The sequence below is a fragment of the Rhinoraja longicauda genome, chromosome 12 (genome assembly GCF_053455715.1).
Source record: "Rhinoraja longicauda isolate Sanriku21f chromosome 12, sRhiLon1.1, whole genome shotgun sequence".
Lineage (NCBI taxonomy): Eukaryota > Metazoa > Chordata > Chondrichthyes > Rajiformes > Arhynchobatidae > Rhinoraja > Rhinoraja longicauda.
The window spans coordinates 37,614,546-37,621,306 of NC_135964.1; positions in this window are offsets into that span (position 1 = coordinate 37,614,546).

A 6,761-nucleotide genomic window follows, 5' to 3' on the forward strand; every position below is an offset into this window, starting at 1 on the left:
GCCAACAAATGAATTGCAGTATTTCCTTTAAAGGAAAATCTGACTGATCAACATTTCAGGTACTGGCATTTCCCATTATCTTGTGGTATTGACCTACCTAATAAGAGTCAAGAGTGTTTTATTATCATATGTCCCAGATAGAACAATGAAATTCGCACTTACAGCAGCACATCAGAATATGTAAACATAGTACAGTGTAAACAAAAAATAAATGAGAAAAAAAAGTTGTGTGTATATACACACACTAAGGGCCTTGACTTGAAACAGTTTTCAGCTCCTGTAAGTTCTTCCCAAAGGCAGGGGTGAAATTAGCCCAGGATGGTGTGAGTCTCCGATGATGCTGGCTGCTTTATTGAGGCAGTGACTCCTGCAAATCCCTTTGATGGTTGGGAGGTCAGAACCCGTGATGGACTGGGCTGTGTTCACCACTTTTTGTATTCGTCTTCCTGAGCATTCAAGTTACTGAACCTATCCGTGATGCAACCAGTCAATATGCTCTCTACTGTACACCTGTAGAAGTTCAAAAGTCCTCTGACATACCGAATCCCTGCAATCTTCTCAGGAATTTGAGGAATTGATGGACTTTCTTTATAATTGCATCAGTGTGATGGGTCCAGGAAAGATCTTCAGAAATATGCGCACCCAGGAATTTGAAGCTTTTGACTCTCCCCACCATCGTCCCATCGATATAGACAGGTTTGAGGTCCTCATTCTTCGGCTATGATGGTAAAGGCTTCGGGGTACGCTGACTGGTGTTTGCTGTACACGGCGTGCAGCACCTCCAGAGCTAGACGAATGTCTGCCTGGGGTGAGATGTACACTGCGGTCAGGATGGAGGTGAATTCTCTTGGGAGGCTTAAAGGGTGACACTACCGCTAGGTGTTCCAGAAGCACAGAGCAGAGGTTAAACAGGACTGCCACGTCTGAGCACCACGAAGAGTTGACCATGAGGCAGATGCCCCCGCCTCTTTCCCCAATGTCTGCGTTCGGTCCATGCGATGGACGGAGAAACCCTCAGGCTGGATGGCTGAGTCTGGGAGCTGGGGGACGACCCACGTCTCTGAAACGAAGCATTCCCTCGACTCCTTTTGATAAAGCAGCCTTGACCTTAAGTCCTTTAAGTGACTGAACATTGGCTAGTAGAATGTTAGAGGGGGTCGTAATCCCATGCTTCAGTCTGACATAGTCCTGCCCGTCGGCCACGTTTCCGGACACAATGAAGGCCTCCCTGGTGTGTTCCAGGTACTGTACTCGCTGTTCCTGCAATCCTCTGTGAGGTCAGGGATTCCACTGTGATCGGGAATTCCCTTAGTCAGCAGCTCCGTTGCTGTCGGTAGAACGCAATATCAATAATGCGTTTAAATGCTTTAGCAGCTTAAAATAGAAAATAGGTGTAGGAGTAGACCATTTGACCCTTCAAGCCATTCAATATGATCGTGGCTGATCATCCAAAACCAGTACCCTGTTCCTGCTTTCTCCCCATATCCCTTGATTCCGTTAGCCCTCAGAGCTATATCTAACTTTCTTTTGAATACATCCAGTGAATTGGCCTCCACTGCCTTCTGTGGCAGAGAATTCCTCAAGATTCACAACTCTGGGTGAAAAATCTTTTCAACTCAGTCCAAATTGGCCTACACCTTATTCTTAAACTGTGACCCTTGGTTCTGGTCTCCCCCAACATTGGGAACATTTTTCCTGCATCTAGCCTGTCCAATTAATTAAGAATTTTATATGTTTCTATAAGATCCCCTTATCCTTCTAAATTCCAATGAATAGAAGCCCAGTTGATCCATTCTTTCATCATGCATCTAGCTTGTTAGTTACAGCACTGATTTGTGTTGTTTCTTTTATACAGGTAAGCTCAGAACTACTATATTTGATTATTTTATGTTGTGCTTGCAACATGTCACTACAGACAGGTGCCATCTTCAAAGTATAAAATATCTCAAATAAAGTGGTTTGGAGAGGTTACAGCGGTAGATGGAAGTTATTCTGAAGTGATAAATTTTCGTGACTCGTAACACTGCATGATGGTGAAAAGTGGTACTGGAAAAATGTGAGAAAGCTGCACAAGGTCTTTGCAATCAAAATACTGGCTATAGAGGCCCAGAATCTGCCAATGGTCATTGACCGGCATGCGGCCACTGCTCTTGACAAAAAGTGTCTTGATCCTTGTCGATTCAGTATAGTGAAAAAGCAGGATAGTGCATAAATGCTGTACTTGCATGCAACCCATGAAACAGCTGAAAACTTTGAAAACTGTCTGAACTTTGCCCCCGTGTAAAAACATTCAAACGTAAGCCGTATATATATATACAATTTAACACTAACTACCATAACACATTAAAACATGCCTTTTATTTTAATCCCTTACAGCACTTCAGTTTCAGTGGGTGGATTCCATAATTGTTATTATGGCTCTGGTCGGGTCTCACAGATCTCCATGAGGAGTCCAACTTTAGACCAGTTTAGAAAAAGAATAAAAGGTACAGTGCCCACCATAATGTTTGGGACAAAGACCCATCATTTATTTGCCTCTGTACCCCACAATTTGAGATTTGGAATAGAAAAAAATCATATGTTAAAGTGCATTGTCAGATTTTAATAAAGGCTATTTTTATACATTTTGCATTTTTCCATGTAGAAATTACAGCAGTATTTATACATAGTCCCCCCATTTCAGGGCAACATAATGTTTGGGACACAGCAATGTCATGTAAATGAAAATAGTCATGTATAGTATGAGACAAAGATTAACTTGTATCAGAGTGATGGCAAGAGCAAAGTAAATAGTATTTTGTTGCATATCCTTTGCATGTAATGACTGAAGTCTGCGTTTCATGTACATCACCAGGGTGTCATTGCAGCCATCTTTAGTTTATGCTTGTTTTGGGGGCTAGTCCCCTTCAGTTTTCTCTTCAGCATATAAAAGGCATGCTCAGTTGGATTCAGATTGGGCGATTGACTTGGCCACTTAAGAATTGGACATTTTTTTAGCTTTGAAAAACTCCTTTGTTGCTTTAGCAGTATGTTTGGGATCCATTGTATTGCTGTACTTTGAACCACCGGCCAATGAGTTTTGAGGCATTTGTTTGAACTTGAGCAGATAGGATGTGTCTATACACCCGAATTCATTATGCTACTACCATCAGCAGTTGTATCACCAATGAAGATAAGTGAGCCAGTACCTTCAGCAGCCATACATGTCTAGGCCATAACACCCCCACCACCGTGTTTCACAGATGAGGTGGTATGCTTTGGATCTTGGGCAGTTCCTTCTCTCCTCCATACTTTGCTCTTGCCATCACTCTGATATAAGTTAATCTTTGTCTCATCTGTCCACAAGATCTTTTTCCAAAACTGGTTGCTCTTTTCTTGGCAAACTGTAACCTGATCATCCTATTTTTGCGGCTAACCAGTGGTTTGCATCTTGCAGTTGCCTTTGTATTTCCGTTCATGGTCTTCTGAGGGCAGTGGTCATTGACAAATCCACACCTGACTCCTGAAGAGTGTTTCTGATCTGTCGGACAGATGTTTGGGGATTTTTCTTTATTATAGAGAAATTTTTCTGTCATCAGCTGTGGCGATCTTCCTTGGCTTGCCAGTCCCTTTGTGATTAGTAAGCTCAGCAGTGCTCTCTTTCTTCTTAATGATGTTCCAAACAGTTGATTTTGGTACGGCTAAGGTTTGGCTGATGTCTCTAACAGTTTTATTTTTGTTTCTGTCTTATAAATGGCTTCTTCGACTTTCATTGGCACAACTTTGGTCCTCGTGTTGATAAACAGCAATAAGTTTCCAAAGGTGATGGAAAGACTGGAAGACTAGAGGAAAGACTAGGTGCTGAGAGCTCTTTTATACCTGCATTGAGGAAGCAATTAAACACACCTGAGCAAGTACAAACACCTGTGAACCCATGTGTCCCAAACATAGACGGGTCTTTGCCCGAAACGTCACCCATTCCTACTCTCCCGAGATGCTGCCTGACCCGCTGAGTTATTCCAGCATTTTGTGTCCCAAACATTATGGTGCCCTGAAATGGAGGGACTATGTATAAACACAGCTGTAATTTCTACATGGTGAAACCAAAATGTATAAAGATGGCCTTTAATAAAATCTGACAATGTGTACTTTAACCACATGTGATTTTTTCTATTACAAATCTCAGATTGTGGAGTACAGAGGCAAATAAATAAATGATGGGTCTTTGTCCCAGACATTGGGCACTGTATTTATGAAGGCTCAATCATACAAACCAATTGAAAGTTTAGTGACATTTTCTTGCCCTTTCCAGGCTTAGTCGGCAAAGTCAATGACGACATAGCTAAATCCCAATTCCCTGTATCAATAAATAGCAACCCATATAGGTGGCTTCCCCCCCCCCCCCCCCCCCCACCTCTTACAAATATGACTTATTTTTGAAATACATGGTACTGTTGAGGAAAGGAGTGATTGTTGACTGATAGGGCGGCACGGTAGCGCAGCGGTAGAGTTGCTGCTTTACAGCGAATGCAGCGCCGGAGACTCAGGTTCGATCCTGACTACGGGTGCTGCACTGTAAGGAGTTTGTACGTTCTCCCCGTGACCTGCGTGGGTTTTCTCCGAGATCTTCGGTTTCCTCCCACACTCCAAAGACGTACAGGTTTGTAGGTTAATTGGCTGGGTAAATGTAAAAAATTGTCCCTAGTGGGTGTAGGATAGTGTTAATGTACGGGGATCGCTGGGCGGCGCGGACTTGGTGGGCCGAAAAGGCCTGTTTCCGCGCTGTATATATATGATATGATATGATGATATGAAGTGTGCCCACAGCTGAAAAAAACACATTTAAATATTTGATGGTACTTTTAAAAAAAACAAGTTTATTGACCACAATGTGCAGGAAAGTGGAATGGAAGTCTGGAAATGAGGCTGGAGGGTAATTTGCACGTAAATTTCAGTCAGAGACTACATTTATAGTAGTGATATATATCTCTTGAGGCAACTATCAGATGTTTCTACACAGCACTCCAGCATGTCCAAGTGCTGGGAGTGGCACCATCCTGGAAGAATTAGCGTTAATTAGTACCAGAAAGGTCAGAGCAGTGGAAGAACTACCCCTTTATTAATCATTGGAATTCTGTGCTTGAGACCTGTAGGTCCTCTACAATTATAGTGATATAAGGTGCAGTTTAGAGAACCAATACTGTGGAATGTCTGTGATCTTACTGAATGGCAGAGCAGAATTAGTGAGAACGCCTACAGCCATGACAATCTACCTTCTCTGTTCCAGGGGGAAAAAAGTCCCAGTCTATCCTTATACCACAAAAGCCTCCCATCCTGGTAATATCTTTTTCACCTCCATATTCACATGATGCCACTTTCAGGGAATGATGTACCTGTACCGAGATCTCTTTTAGAAGGTCATAAGTGATAGGAGCAGAATTAGGCCATTCGGCCAATCCTCTGCTCCACCATTCAATTATGGCTGATGTATCTCTCCTTTCTAACCCCATTCTCCTGCCTTCTCCCAATAACCAGACACCTGTTCTACAACACTCTCTAGGGCCTTACTATTTACTATGTCCTGCCAAATCCTTACAAAATACACTGGTCAAATTCCATCTGCCATTCCTTGGCCCAATTTCCCAGTTCATCAAGATCCTGTTGCAATCTTCGATGACCTTCTTTACTGTCGACCATACAATCAATTTTGGTGTCATCCAGAACTTACTACGCCAACTACATTCCCATCCAAATCAATATGAATGACAAACAATAGTGGACTCAGCATTGAACTCTGTGTTAAACTGCTGGTTACAGGCCTCCTGTCTAAAAAAATAACTCCCCACTAGCACCTGCTTACTCGTATCACCAATCAAATTTGTGTCTAATTGGTTCACTCGGCTGGACTGCATGGAATCTTAACCTTCTAAACTAGCCTATTATGTGGGATCTTGTCAATGACCTTGCTAAAGTCCCAATCCTGTTAAAGCTTTAGAAAATTCATTTGAGAAACATGATTTTCCACATATAAAGCCATATTTGGAAAGATAAGGCAGGATATGGATGGCACAGTAGCTAGCTCTGCCTCACAGCTCCAGGGGCCTAGTTTTGATCCTGACCTTAATTGCTGTCTGTGTTTCATGTTATCAATTGATTGTATGTGCTTCTGCATCATGTTGGGTTGTTCATTGTCAGTTGTAAATTATACCATGGTGCAGAAATGCAGCAAAATAAAATGATAATGCAGAACAGGAAAGATGTATCTAGACTTTCAGAAAGCTTTTGATAAGGTTCCACACGGGAGGTTGGTGAGCAAAATTAAGAGCATATGGTATTGGGGGTAGGGTATTGACATGGATAGAGAATTGGTTGGCAGACAGGAAGCAAAGAGTAGGAATAAACTGGTCCTTTTCAGAATGGCAGGCAGTGGAGACTGGAGTGCCGCAAGGCACGGTGCTGGGGCCGCAACTATTTACAATATATATTAATGATTAATGATTTGGATGATGGAATTAGAAGTAACACAAGGAAGTTTGCGGATGACACAAAGCTGGGTGACTGTGAACTGCAAAGAGGATGTTAGGAGGTTGCAGGGTGACTTGTACAAGTTGAGTGAGTGGGCAGATGCAGTATAAAAGGTGCACAGTGGGGATCGCTGGGCGGCGCGGACCCGGTGGGCCGAAGGGCCTGTTTCTGCGCTGTATCTCTAAATCTAAAATAATGTAGATAAATGTGAGGTTATCCGGTTTGGCGGTAAAAATAAGGAAGCAGATTATTATCTC